This window comes from Mesoplodon densirostris, chromosome 7, assembly GCF_025265405.1.
Source record: "Mesoplodon densirostris isolate mMesDen1 chromosome 7, mMesDen1 primary haplotype, whole genome shotgun sequence".
Lineage (NCBI taxonomy): Eukaryota > Metazoa > Chordata > Mammalia > Artiodactyla > Ziphiidae > Mesoplodon > Mesoplodon densirostris.
The window spans coordinates 91,050,224-91,066,150 of NC_082667.1; positions in this window are offsets into that span (position 1 = coordinate 91,050,224).

A 15,927-nucleotide genomic window follows, 5' to 3' on the forward strand; every position below is an offset into this window, starting at 1 on the left:
TAATTATTCATATGTAATTAACATATCACTATGTAAAAATCCAGATCGTTTAAAAAGTATTGGGTTTTCAGGAGTAGCTAAAGATATTACAGCTAATCAAGTATATAATCAAAGATTCTTATTCCTTCTAACTTTTTGTTCCATCATGAATACAATTTAGCTTTTGTCTTGGGTACATGTAAAAAGAAGTGGTGGAGAAGTAGGATTTGTGTTTTGAAAGAAAAACCTTCTTCTAAAATGCATAGCAGACTTCTACCTATATCTCATTGGCCAGAAATATGTCACATGGGTCACTCCTTTATGAAAAAGAGTCTGGGAAGGCAAATATGTTTAACTGGGTATGTCTTTATACACAATCAAAATCAGGGGTCTCTTAGTAAGGAAGAAAGCAACAAATGTACATAACAAACAAGAATAGCTCTATCTCTAGTATAAATAAATTGAATTTTTAATTAAAACATTTTCACAAAATACTCTCATGATCATTGGTTTTACTTGTGAATTGTACAAAATGTTTAAGAAAAAAATGCTAATTTTACAAAATCTCCTCCAAAACATTGAGGATGAGGAAATATACACCTAGTTTTATGAGCCCAGAAATACTGATATTAACACCAGGCAAAGTCCGTACAAAAAAAGTATACTACAGCACAATATCCTTCATAACATAGAAGAAAAAAATTCTTGCAAATTTTTAGCAAATTAAAGCCACAGTATATGAACATGTTCATCAATCATGATAAATTTGGGCTTATTTCATGAATTCAGAGTGAAAGTCTGAATGTTGTTCCCCCAAGATCAGAAACAAGGCAAGGATGACTGTTCTCAACACTTCTATTCAACACAGTACAGGATGCTCTAGTCAGTGCAATAAGAAAAATTAATAAATTTAAAAAAAATTGGAAAGGAAATAATAAAAATGTCTTTATTCAAATATGACACAATCATCTACATAGGAAATGTTATGAAATTTATAAATTAGCTACTACACCTACTAAGTGAGCTTATCAGGACTGCAGGCCACAAGATCAACCTATGAGAAGCAATTGTGTTTCTGTATTCTAACAATGATTCCAACAACTGGAAAGAAAATGTAAAAATAAAAATAAAAATGCTAAGTTACAATAGTATCTACAAATATGAAATATTTAAGGATAAATCTGACAAAATATGTGAAATAATTTTACACTGAAAACTGCAAAGCATTATGGAAAGAAATTAAAGAATACAGGTTAACCCTTGACCAATATGGGTTTGAACTCATTGTATACATGGCTATTTTTCAGTAAATATGTAACATTACTAGAATCCATGAATGGGGAATTGTGGTTATAATGGGCCAACTGTGTCTTCCAGATAAATTTTATGTTCTTATAGAGAACAAATTATTCTATAGAATTAAAATTATTCCCCCACATTGTCCAATTACTACTAACTAGAGTTAAGCTGAAACCATATATTGATTTAAGAAGAAAAAACATTTGTACTATGTTTAGATTCTTCCTTTCATAAATTAGATTCTCTCAATTTGTGCAATTTTTCTTTTCCCACATTTTTAACAGTTTGTATTTCCCTACTGATTATTTTGATCATTTAAAAAATGTTTAGTTTTTTTCATAAACTTCTATTATCTTTAATCAACTTTTTTGTTTTCTTGTTATTGAATCACATTATTCTCAAATATAAATGATTTCACTTCTCTTATCAACTATTTATGTTTTATTATTTTCTCATGTTTTATGACATTGACCAGAAATTTGAATATGATTGACTTAGGTGTATTAATTTTTCTTTTTGGTCCTATTTTTATGGGGACACTTTACTCTTTCATAATATTGTGGAGTTTAAAGCTCATACTTCTTTTATTTTTTTAAATTTATTTTATTGAATTATAGTTGATTTACAATGCTGTGTTAATTTCTCCTGCACAGCAAAGTGATTCAGTTATATATATATATATATATTTTTCTTTTTTATATTATTTTCCATTATGGTTTATCCCAGGATATTGAATATAGTTCCCTGTGCTATACAGTACGACCTTGTTGTTTATCCATTCTATATATAATAGTTTGCATCTACTAATCCCAAACTCCCAATCCGTTCCTCCCTCACCCACTCTCCCACTTGGTTATCACACATCTGTTCTCTATGTCTGTACGTCTGTTTCTGTTTTGTAGATAAGTTCATTTGTGTCATATTTTAGATTCCACATATAAGTGATATCGTATGGTATTTGTTTATCTCATTCTGACTTATTTCACTTAGTATGATAATTTCTAGGTCTATCCATGTTGCTGCAAATGGCATTATTTGATTTTTTTTTATGGCTGAAGAGTATTCTATTGTATATATGTACCACATCTTCTTTATCCATTCATCTCTTGATGGACATTAGGTTGTTTCCATGTCTTGGCTATACTGAATATTGCTTCAGTGAACATTGGGGTACATGTATCTTTTGAATTATAGTTTTCTCCACATATATGGCCAGGAGTGAGATTGCAGGATCATATGGCAATTCTATTTTTAGTTTTTTGAGGAACCTCCATACTGTTCTCCATAGTGATTGCACCAACTTATTGATACATTCCTCCCAACAGCATAAGAGGGTTCCCTTTTCTCCACACCCTCTCCAACATCTGTTATTTGTGGCCTATTTTTTTTAACATCTTTATTGGAGTACAATTGCTTTACAATGTTGTGTGAGTTTCTTCTGTATAACAAAGTGAATCAGTTATATGTATACATATACCCCCATATCCCCTCCCTCTTGTGTCTCCCTCCCACCCTATTTGTGGACTTTTTAATAGTGGCCATTCTGACTGGTGTGAGGTGGTATCTCATTGTTGTTTTGATTTGCATTTCTCTAATATCAATAATTAGTGATGTTGAGCATATTTTCATGTGTCTATTGGCCATCTGTATATATGCTTTGGAGAAATGTCTATTTAGGTCTTCTGCCCATTTTTCAATTGGTTTTTGTTGTTGTTATTGAGTTGTATGATAAAGTTCATACTTTTTCTAGAGAAACAATCTAGACTTGATCATTTTTGGTCAGTATATCTTGCAGGAAATTGACCTAAATTATTTAGGGTCTCAAATAAAATCACCTACATATTTCTAGACAGAGTATTTTCTAAATCAACTCATCAACATTTGTTCAATCTAGATCCAGTGATGTCTTTCTGTATTACAAATATCTTCAGTTCATAATTCAAATCTTCTACCTTCTTGTATGAATCCTTCAAAAGCTCCTTCTGTAGTTCATTTTATTATTAGCTCTAGTTCCGTCCAAATGAATTTCTTCTATTTCAGATTTTTATACCCCAGAGTTGTTAAAATGTTATCTTTTAATAACATTTACAAATTTTATTTTATATCCAGTTGTATTCTGAAATCATTTCTGCTTATTTTTTTTCTTTTCTGTGCCCATAAATACATAGGAATAAATTTAAGCATTCATAATTCAGTCAGGGAAATTTGTTCATTAAAAGCTAATCATTTTTCTACTAAAATTGACTTTTCTACCAGAAGCAGAGTCACTATATATAGCCACAGCAAATTAACTCAGGGATCCATTGATCATTCAGCCTACTTTCTTCTTTGTATCTTCTTTTATTCCTTTGTTATAATTTAAATGAAGGTCTGCTTCCATTCTAACCTTGACTTCATTATATTATCCAAACTTCTGGTCAAAGCCCTCTTTCTCTAGGATATTCAAAGTATTTTGACTGGTTGGGTAAAATGTATGGTAAAACCATATCTGAATTTTTAAGTATTTTTTACTGTAGTGGGATAATATTTCATTTTCTGATTAAAAATAAGCCAAAGAACCAAGCAAAAAGGTGAAGTTTTTCAAATGTCTTAATACATTGTAGACACTCAGTTTAAATGTTTTCTTCCCTATTATTCAAACTTTTTTCCTGTAAGCCTATGATTAATAATGTTTATTCAAATTCCCCTTAACTTCTAGTCATTCAACTTTGACTTCCGCATATATTTGTGATTTTTCTCTCTGTTTCACATGACAATTTTTCTCAAACCCTTTCCTAGCTATCATAACAAACCTCTAGAACTGTTACTGCTTTCTTTTCTCAGAAATTATTTAACATTATACACCCAGTTCTGATCCTTATTAACCAGGTAAACATTTATTATTTGTCCTTTTTGATATGTTTCTGTACCCCATATTCAGTGCCTATTTAGGAAGATCAGAATTATTTGCAGCAAGTATATCCTCTCTTCATGTCTACAGAAAAAACTAGAAGAATTCCTGCTTTTTTAATGCGTATGACAAAATTTAATTGAGATGGAATCAAAGTACTAGTTCATTTATTCATATCTTAAGCACTCAATAAATATTCCCTTATGACTAAATGAATTAATATATAATTATTGAACATTTACTCTACAAAAACATAAAATACCACAAAACCCACATCCCTGTCCACGAAGAGTTTATAATCAATAATATTGATGCTGGTAACTTCTGTTATTTTTATTTTTTTATCTTAAATAAGTTGTTCTTGGTCCGGAGGAAGATGGCGGAAGAGTAAGACACGGAGATCATCTTCCTCCCCACAGATACATCAGAAATTCATCTACATGCAGAGCAACTCCTACAGAACACCTACTGAATGCTGACAGAAGACCTCAGACCCCCCAAAAGGCAAGAAACTCCTCACATACCTGGGTAGGGCAAAAGAAAAAAGAATAAACAGAGACAAAAGGATAGGGACGGGACCTGCACCAGTGGGAGGGAGCCATGAAGGAGGAAAGGTTTCCACACACTAGAAGCCCCTTCATGGGCGGAGACTGAGGGTGGCGGAGGGGGAAAGCTTTGGAGTAGCCAAGGAGAGCACAGCAACAAGGGTGCGAAGGGCAAGGTGGAGAAATTCCCGCACAGAGGATCAGTGCCCTCCGGCACACACCAGCCTGAGAGGCTTGTCTGCTCGGCCGCCAGGGCGGGCGGGGCTGGGAGCTGAGACTCGGGTATCAGGTTTCAGTTGGAGCACAGGGAGAGGACTGGGGCTGGCAGCAGGAAGAGAGCCTGAAGGGGTTGGTGCGCCACAGCTAGCCCGGAGGGAGTCCAGGGAAAAAGTCTGGAGCTGCTGAAGAAGCAAGAGACTTTTTCTTCCCTTTTGTTTCCTGGTGCGCAAGGAGAGGGCATTAAGAGCGCTGCTTAAAGAAGCTCCAGAGACGGGCATGAGCCACGGCTGAAGGCGTGGACCCTGGAGACGGGCGTGGGACTCTGGGGCTGCTGCTGCCGCTGCCACAAGGCCTGTGTGTGAGCGCAGGTCACTGTCCACACCCTCTTCCGGGGAGCCTGTGCAGCCTGCCACTGCCAGGGTCCCGTGACCCGGGTACGGCTTCCCCGGTAAAGCACACAGAGCACCTCGGGCTGGTGCAACATCACGCTGGGCTCTGCCGCTGCAGGCCTGCCCCGCAATGCGTGCCCCTCCCTCCCCTCTGCCTGAGTGAGCCAGAGACCCCGAATCAGTGGCTCCTTTAAACCCGTCCTGTCTGAGTGAAAATGGACGCCCTCTGGTGACCTACACGCAGAGGCAGAGCCAGGTCCAAGGCTGAGACCCAGGAGCTGTGAGAGCAGAGAAGAGACAGGGAAATCTCTGTGCAGCCTCGGAGGCAGCAGATTAAAGCTCCATGGTCCGCTTGATGTGCTCTGCATCTGTGGAGTGCATGAATGGACAGTGAATCATCCCAAATTGAGGAGGTGGACTTTGAGGACAAGATTTAAGATTTTTCCCACTTTTCCTATTTTTACAACAAATTATCCCACATCAAGGAGGTGGACTTTGAGAGCAAGATTTCAGACTTTTTCCCCTTTTCCTCTTTTTACAAGGAATTATCCCAAATTGAAGGGGTGGACTTTGAGAGCAAGATTTTCGATTTTCTCCCCCTGTTCTCTTTTTGTGAATGTGTATGTGTATGCTTCTGTGTGAGATTTTCTCAGTATAGCTTTGCTTCCTCCATAGGTCCCAGGGTTCTATCTGTCCGTTTTTATTGTGTGTTTTTTTCAATAATTACATTTTTATTTTTAATAATGCTACAATATTTTATACTTTATTCTATTTTACTTTATCTTCTCTCTTTTTTTTCCTACCTTCCCTTCCTCCCTCCCTCCCTCTGCCCCTTTCTTTCTTTCTTTCCTTCTTCCCTCCCTCCCTCCCTCCTGTCTTTCTTTTTCTTTCTTTCTTTCTTTCCTCCCTCCCTCCCTTCTTCCTTTCATTCTTTATTTTTCTTTCCTCCCTCCCTCCTTTCTTTCTTTCTTTCTTCCTTCCTTTCTCTCTCTCTTTCTTTCTTCTACTAATTCTTTCTTTCTACATTTTTTCCCTTTTATTCTGAGCCGGGTAGATGAAAGGCTCTTGGTGCTGCAGCCAGGAGTCAGTGCTGTGCCTCTAAAGTGGGAGAGTCAACTTCAGGACACGGGTCCACAAGAGACCTACCAGCTCCATATAATATCAAGTTGTGAAAAAATCCCAGAGATTTCCATCTCAACACGAGCACCCAACTTCAGTCAATGACCAGCAAGCTACAGTGCTGTTCACCCTATGCCAAGCAACTAGCAAGACAGGAACACAACCCCGCCCAGTAGCAGAGAGGCTGCCTAAAAATATAATAAGGCCACAGGCACACCAAAAAACACCATCAGACGTGGACCTTTCCACCAGAAAGACAAGATCGAGGCTCCACCACCAGAACACAAGCACTAGTCCCCCTCACCAGGAAGCCTACACAACCTACTGAAACAACCTTAGCCACTGGGGACAGGCACCAAAAACAACGGGAACTACAAATCTGCAGCCTGCAAAAAGGAGACCCCAAACACAGTAATTTGGGCAAAATGAGAAGACAGAAAAACACACAGCAGGTGAAGGAGCAAGATAAAAACTTACCAGACCTAACAGATGAAGAGGTAATAGGCAGTCTATCTGAAAAAGAATTCAGAATAATGATAGTAAAGATGATCCAAGATTCTATTTCCAAGATCCAAAATCTTGGAAATAGAATAGACAAAATGCAAGAAACAATTAACAAGGACCTAGAAGAACTAAAGATGAATCAAGCATCGATTAAAAACACAATAAATGAAATGAAAAATACTCTAGATGGGATCAATAGCAGAATAACTGAGGCAGAAGAAAAGATAAGTGCGGTGGAAGATAAAACAGTGGAAATCACTGCAGCAGAGCAAAATAAAGAAAAAAGAATGAAAAGAAAAGAGGACAGTCTCAGAGACCTCTGCGACAACATTAAACGCACCAACATTCGAATTATAGGGGTTCCAGAAGAAGAAGAGAAAAAGAAAGAGACTGAGAAAATATTTGAAGAGATTATAGTTGAAAACTTCCCTAATATGGGAAAGGAAATAGTTAATCAAGTCCAGGAGGCACAGAGAGTCCCATACAGAATAAATCCAAGGAGAAATACGCCAAGACACATATTAATCAAACTGTCAAAAATTAAACACAAAGAAATCATATTAAAAGCAGCAAGGGAAAAGCAACAAACAACACACAAGGGAATCCCCATCAGGATAACAGCTGATCTCTCAGCAGAAACTCTATAAGCCAGAAGGGAGTGTCAGGACATAATTAAAGTGATGAAAGAGAAAAACCTGCAACCAAGATTACTCTACCCAGCAAGGATCTCATTCAGATTTGATGGAGAAATTCAAACGTTTACAGACAAGCAAAAGCTGAGAGAGTTCAGCACCACCAAACGAGATTTACAACAAATGCTAAAGGAACTTCTTTAGGCAAGAAAAACAACAGAAGGAAAATACCTACAATAATGAACACAAAACAATTAAGGAAATGGGAATAGGAACATACATATCAATAATTACCTTAAATGTAATGGACTAAATGCTCCCACCAAAAGACACAGAGTGGCTGAATGGATACAAAAACAAGACCCATATATATGCTGTCTACAGGAGACCCACTTCAGACCTAGAGACACATACAGATTGAAAGTAAGGGTATGAAAAAGATATTCCATGCAAGAGGAAATCAAAAGAAAGCTGGAGTAGCAATTCTTATATCAGACAAAATAGACTTTAAAATAAAGGCTATTAGAAGAGACAAAGAAGGACACTACATAATGATAAAGGGATCAATCCAAGAAGAAGATATTACAATTGTAAATATTTATGTACCCAACATAGGAGCACCTCAATACATAAGGCAAATACTAACAGCCATAAAAGGGGAAATCGACAGTAACACAATCATAGTAGGGGACTTTAGCACCCCACTTTCTCCAATGTACAGATCATCTAAAATGAAACTAAATAGGGAAACACAAGCTTTAACTGATACATTAAACAAGATGGACTTAATTTATATTTATAGGACATTCCATCCAAAAACAACAGAATACACATTTTTCTCAAGTGCTCATGGAATATTCTCCAGGATAGATCATATCTTGGGTCACAAATCAATCCTTGGTAAATTGAAGAAAACTGAATTTGTATCAAGTATCTTTTCCGACCACAATGCTATGAGATTACACATCAATTACAGGAAAAGATCTGTAAAAAAATACAGACACATGGAGGCTAAACAATACACTACTCAATAACGAAGTGGTCACTGAAGAAATCAAAGAGGAAATCAAAAATACCTAGAAACAAATGACAATGGAGACACGACGAACCAAAACTTATGGGATGCAGCAAAAGCAGTTCTAAGAGGGAAGTTTATAACAATACAATCCCACCTTAAGAAACAGGAAACATCTCGAGTAAACAACCTGACACTGCACCTAAAGCAATTAGAGAAAGAAGAACAAAAAAAACCCCAAAGTTAGCAGAAGGAAAGAAATCATAAAGATGAGATCAGAAATAAAAGAAAAAGAAATGAGAGAAATGATAGCAAAGATCAATAAAACTAAAAGCTGTTTCTTTGAGAAGATAAACAAAATTGATAAACCATTAGCCAGACTCATCAGGAAAAAAAGGGAGAAGACTCAAATCAATAGAATTAGAAATGAAAAAAGAGAAGTAACAACTGACACTACAGAAATGCAAAAGATTATGAGAGATTACTGCAAGAAACTCTATGCCAAAAAAATGGACAACCTGGAAGAAATGGAAAATTCTTAGAAATGCACAACCTGCCAAGACTGAATCAGGAAGAAATAGAAAATATGAATAGACCAATCACAAGCACTGAAATTGAAACTGTGTTTAAATATCTTCCAACAAACAAAAGCCAAGGACCAGATGGCTTCAAAGGCGAATTCTATCAAACATTTAGAGAAGAGCTAACACCTATCCTTCTCAAACTCTTCCAAAATATACCAGAGGGAGGAGCAATCCCAAACTCATTCTACAAGGCCACCATCACCTTGACACCTAAACCAGGCAAGGATGTCACAAAGAAAGAAAACTACAGGCCAATATCACTGATGAACATAGATGCAAAAATTCTCAACAAAATACTAGCAAACAGAATCCAACAGCCCATTAAAAGGATCATACACCATGATCAAGTGGGGTTCATTCCAGGAATGCAAGGATTCTTCAATATACATATATCAATCAATGTGATACACCATATTAACAAATTGAAGAAGAAAATCCATATGATCATCTCAATAAATGCAGAGAAACATTTGACAAAATTCAACACCCATTTATGATAAAAACCCTTCAGAAAGTAGGCATAGAGGGAACTTTCCTCAACATAATAAAGGCCATATATGACAAACCAACAACCAACATCATCCTCAGTGGTGAAAAACTGAAACCACTTCCACTAAGATCAGGAACAAGACAAGGCTGCCCACTCTCACCACTCTTATTCAACTTAGTTTTGGAAGTTTTAGCCACAGCAATCAGAGAAGAAAAGGAAATAAAAGGAATCCAAATCAGAAAAGAAGAAGTAAAGCTGTCACTGTTTGCAGATGACATGATACTATACATAGAGAATCCTAAAGATGCTACCAGAAAACTACTAGAGCTAATCAATGAATTTGGTAAAGTAGCAGGATAGAAAATTAATGCACAGAAATCTCTGGCATTCCTGTACATTAATGATGAAACATCTGAAAGTGAAATGAAGGAAGCACTCCCATTTACCACTGCCACAAAAAGAATAAAATTTCTAGGAATAAACCTTCCTAAGGACACAAAAGACCTGTATGCAGAAAATTATAAGACACTGATGAAAGAAATTAAAAATGATACAAATAAATGGAGAGATATACCATGCTCCTGCATTGGAAGAATCAATATTGTGAAACTGACACTACTACCCAAAGCAATCTATAGATTCAATGCAATCCCTATCAAACTACCACTGGCATTTTTCACAGAACTAGAACAAAAAATTTCAAAATTTGTTTGGAAAAACAAAAGACCCCAAATAGCCAAAGCAATCTGGAGAACGAAAAATGGAGCTGGATGAATCAGGCTCCCTGACTTCAGACTATACTAGAAAGCTACAGTAATCAAGACAGTATGGTACTGGCACAAACACAGAAAGATAGATCAATGGAACAGGATAGAAAGCCCAGAGATAAACCCACACACATATGGTCACCTTATCTTTGATAAAGTAGGCAGGAATGTACAGTGGAGAAAAGACAGCCTCTTAAGTAATTGGTGCTGGGAAAACTGGACAGGGACATGTAAAAGTATGAGATTAGATCATTCCCTAACACCATACACAAAAATAAGCTCAAAATGGATTAAAGACCTAAATGTAAGGCCTGAAACTATCAAATTCTTAGAGGAAAACATAGGCAGGACACTATGACATAAATCACAGCAAGATCCTTTTGGACCCACGCTCTAGAGAAATGGAAATAAAAACAAAGATTAACAAATGGGACCTAATGAAACTTCAAAGCTTTTGCACAGCCAAGGAAACCATAAACAAGACGAAAAGACAACCCTCAGAATGGGAGAAAATATTTGCAAATGAAGCAACTGACAAAGGATTAATCTCCAAAATTTATAAGCAGCTCATGCAGCTCAATAGCAAAAAAACAAACAACCCAATCCAAAAATGGGCAGAAGACTTAAATAGGCATTTCTCCAAAGAAGATATACACACTGCCAACAAACACATGAAAGGATGCTCAACATCATTAATCATTAGAGAAATGCAAATCAAACCTACAATGAGATATCATCTCACACCAGTCAGAATGGCCATCATCAAGAAATCTAGAAACAATAAATGCTGGAGAGGGTGTGGAGAAAAGGGAACACTCTTGCACTGCTTTTGGGAATGTGAATTGGTACAGCCACTATGGAGAACAGTATGGAGGTTCCTTAAAAAACTAAAAATAAAACTACCATATGACCCAGCAATCCCACTACTAGGCATATGCCCTGAGAAAACCATAATTCAAAAAGAGACATGTACCAAAATGTTCATTGCAGCTCTATTCACAATAGCCTGGAGATGGAAACAACCTAAGTGTCCATCATCGGATGAATTTATAAAGAAGATGTGGCACATATATCCAATGGAATATTACTCAGCCATAAAAAGAAACGAAACTGAGCTATTTGTAATGAGGTAGATAGACCTAGAGTCTGTCATACAGAGTGAAGTAAGTCAGAAAGACAAAGACAAATACCGTATGCTAACACATATATATTGAATTTAAGGGAAAAAAATGTCATGAAGAACCTATGGGTAAGACAGGAGTAAAGACACAGACCTACTGAGAATGGACTTGAAGGTATGGGGAAGGGGAAGGGTAAGCTGTGACAAAGCTAAAGAGAGGCATGGACATATATTCAGTACCAAATGTAAGGTAGATAGATAGTGGGAAGCAGTCGCATAACACAGGGAGATCAGCTCAGTGCTTTGTGACCGCCTGGAGGGGTGGGATAGGGAGGGTGGAAGGGAGAGAGACGCAAGAGGGAAGGGATGTGGGAACAGATGTATATGTGTGACTGATTCACTTTGTTATAAAGCAGAAACTAATTAAAAAATAAATAAATAAATAAATAAGTTGTTCTTGAATAAATTAACAAGTTCTTATTCCACAGTTCAATTAAACCACTGATATTGGTCAAGGATGAGAAACTGTGATCTGTGTGCCTAATAGAGCCCACATTCTAATAATGTAAATAAAATATAATTGGAGGAAAGTTCCACCATTATAAAAAATATATTGCTTATAGAGGCATACTTGCTGCAATGGCCAAGTTTATTAGTTGTAATAGCGACCATATAACTTAATATATCTACTATTTAGCTCTTTACAGAAAAAGTTTCCTGACCCCTGTTTTTGATGACACAGTTTCAGTTATATGTTTATTTTAAGAAATTGTTATATTATGACTTTGTAATCTAAGATAAAGTTTTTATGTAAGAGAAACAGCATGTTCAGTTTGCTGTCAACTTACTTTTCCAAGTGGATGCTACTGAGACAACATAATGGATTCTTTTTACAATAAAGCACATAACAGAGCTTGGTTGGGGAGATTCCTAGTAAGATAGGCAGCAAATTGACATGTTGAGTAATATGGGAATGTTACCAGTTGGAAATCACTTAAAGTTAATTAAAGTATAAATAAGAGATACATGAAGGAAAGCAATTATGTATTCTGAGTACTAAACATGTGGTAGGCACTGTTCTATCTCTAGATACTTAAGTGCAATCCACTTTTAAATCTTACCCCAATTCAGCTGTGAGATATATAGAATTATTCTCATATTTTAAAAGAATGAAGAATCACAAGGAAATTTTAATCAGTAACTGTACATTTTTTAATTTATCAAATGCCGTCTCTAATTTAGGTACACTGTTTTGAACTTTGCACACATTGTTATATTACATTTACTATTTTATCTTATTTAATACTGATAATAGTTTAATAAAATATTTAAGACTATTCTCATATTATCTACTCAGAGTGAGTGACTAACAATTTATCCAAAGTGAGAGTGGCAAGCCAATATTCAAACTAATTCTATTTGACTCTAAATATATTTACCTTGTCAAATGATTTGCTGAAACACCTTATCTTAGTACTTAATTAAGAGCCACAGGTTAAATAAGTTTAAATAAGTGAAATGAGTTTTAAGTATTTTGGTGTGCCAACTTGAGAAGAGAAATCAGGCTTACCTGATTCAAAAGCCAAGTATTTTCCATTGAGATCACTTTATTAAGGAGGAGGTTAGTGAAACATTACTTAAAATATGCTTGCTAATTGAAGGGCACTGACAATGTTACTGCATCTTATATTTTATCACCTGTGATAAACACAGTAGTATAGAGTGGTTAAGAGTTTTAACTTCCGCAAGAGGTTGCCTGGGTTCAAATTATTGTTCTATAATTGTCGGACTATATGCTCTGGGGAAGTTACATGAACTCACTCTGCATTTGTTGACTCATCTTTTAAATGGTGGTAACAATAGTGTCTACTTTGTGGGAGTTTATTGAGATAGAGTAAAGTAGTATGTATAAAGTATTTAGGGGAGTATTTCTATTGCTTTCTTCCTTCCTTCCTTTCTCACTTTTTTTCTCTCTTCTCTTTCATTTCATTCTTTTCTTCCTTTCTTCTTTCCTCTACTTGATTTTCCATGTATTAAGATTCCACTGTTTGGTTTTTTTTTTTTTTCCATTTGAACACAGGCATTTTAATTTCAGGTTAGTTGAAAATCTAGCACTTGGCTTGCATGGGCATCAGGATATGAATTATACCTACTTAAAATATATTTAATTATTTACTAACTACTAAAAATTGAATCTTTGAAATATTTAATTGAAATTGTCTAAAGATTATATGATTCAAACTAAAATGCACATTGATATAATTTACATTGACATAAGTGTGTAAAAACAAGGTGTTGAATTTACATAACAAGCAAGATTGATATTTTCATTATTGTCAGTTCACAATAATTGTTCTATGTTCATTTTTAAACAAATACTTCATAAGAAGTGATGTAAGACTTGAGCAGAAGCAAGAAGAGCTACAATCCTGCAGCCGGTGGAACAGAAACCATATTCACAGAAAGACAGAAAAGGAAGAGGACTACGTACCAGATGGAGGAACAAGATAAAACCCCAGAAAAACAACTAAATGAAGTGAAGATAGGCAACTTTCCAAAAACATAATTCAAAATAATGATAGTGAAGAGGATCAAGGACATCGGAAAAGAATGGAGGCAAGATCGAGAAGGTGCAATAAATGTTTAACAAAGATGTAGAAGAATTAAAGAACAAACACCTACAAGAATTAAAGAACAAACAAACAGAGATGAACAATACAATAATTAAAAATGAAAAATACACTAGAAGGAATCCATGGCAGAATAACGGAGGCAGAAGAATGGGTAAGTGACCTGGAATACAGAATGGTGGAATTCATTGCCGTGCAACAGAATGAAGAAAAAAAAAAATGAAAAGAGATGAAGACAGCCTAAGAGACTTCTGGGACATTAAACACAGCAACATTAGCATTATCGGGGTCCCAGAAGGAGAAGAGAGAGAGAAAGGACCCGAGAAAATATTTCAAGATATTATAGTTGAAAATTTCCCTAAGATGGGAAAGGAAATAGCCACCCAAGTCCAGGAAATGCAGAGAGTCCCAGGCAGGATAAACTCAAGGAGAAACATGCTGAGACACATAATAATCAAATTGACAAAAATTAAAGAAAAATTATTGAAAGGAAGAAGGGAAAAACAACAAATAACATACAAGGGAACTCCCATGAGGTAAATGGCTGGTTTCTCAGCAGAAACTCTACAAGCCAGAAGGTAGTGGCATGATATATTTAAAGTGATGAAAGGGAAGAACCTACAACCAACTTTACTCTACCCAGCAAGGATCTCATTCAGATTTAACAGAGAAATCAAAAGCTTTACAGAAAAGCAAAAGCTAAGAGAATTCAGCACCACCACACCAGCTCTACAACAAATACTAAAGGAACTTCTCTAATTGGGAAACACAAGAGAAGGAAAGGACCTACAAAAGCAAACACATAACAATTAAGAAAATGATAACAGGAGCATACATATCAATAATTACCTTAAAAGTGAATGGATTAAATACTCCAATGAAAAAAAAAAAAAACACAGGTTCGCTGAATAGATAGAAAAAAAAGACCCATATATTATGCTGTCTACAAGAGACCCACATCAGACCTAGGGACACATATAGACTGAAAGTGAGGGAATAGAAAAAGATATTCCATGCAAATGGAAATCTAAAGAAAGCTGGAGTAGCAATACTCATATCACCTAAAATAGACATTAGAGTAAAGAATGTTATGAGACAAGGAAGGACATTACATAATGATCAAGGGATCAATCCAAGAAGAATACATAACAATTAAAAATATATATGCACCCAACATAGTAGCACCACAATACATAAAGCAACTGCTAACAGCTATAAAAGATGAAATCAACAGTAACACAATAATAGTGGAGGATTTTAGCTCCTCACTTACACTAATGGACAGATCATGCAAACAGAAAATTAATAAGGAAAGACAAGCTATATACAACAAAATAGATCAGATATATTTGAATGATATTTATAGGTAATTCCATCCAAAAACAGCAGATGACAATTTCTTCTCAAGTGCACATGGAACATTCTCTAGGATACATCATATCTTTGGTTAAAAATCAAGCCTCAGTAAATTTAAGAAAATTGAAATTGTATCAAGCATTTTTTCTGACTACAATGCTCTGAGATTAGAAATCAATTACAGGGAAAAAAACGTAAAAACCACAAACAAATTGTGGCTAAAGTATACATCACTAAATAACAAACAGATCACTGAAGAAATCAAAAAGGAAATCAAAAAATACCTAGAGACAAATGCCAATGAAAACACAATGATCCAAAATCTATGGGATGCATCTAAAGCAGTTTTAAGAATGAAGTTTATAGCAATTCAAGCATACCTCAAGAAA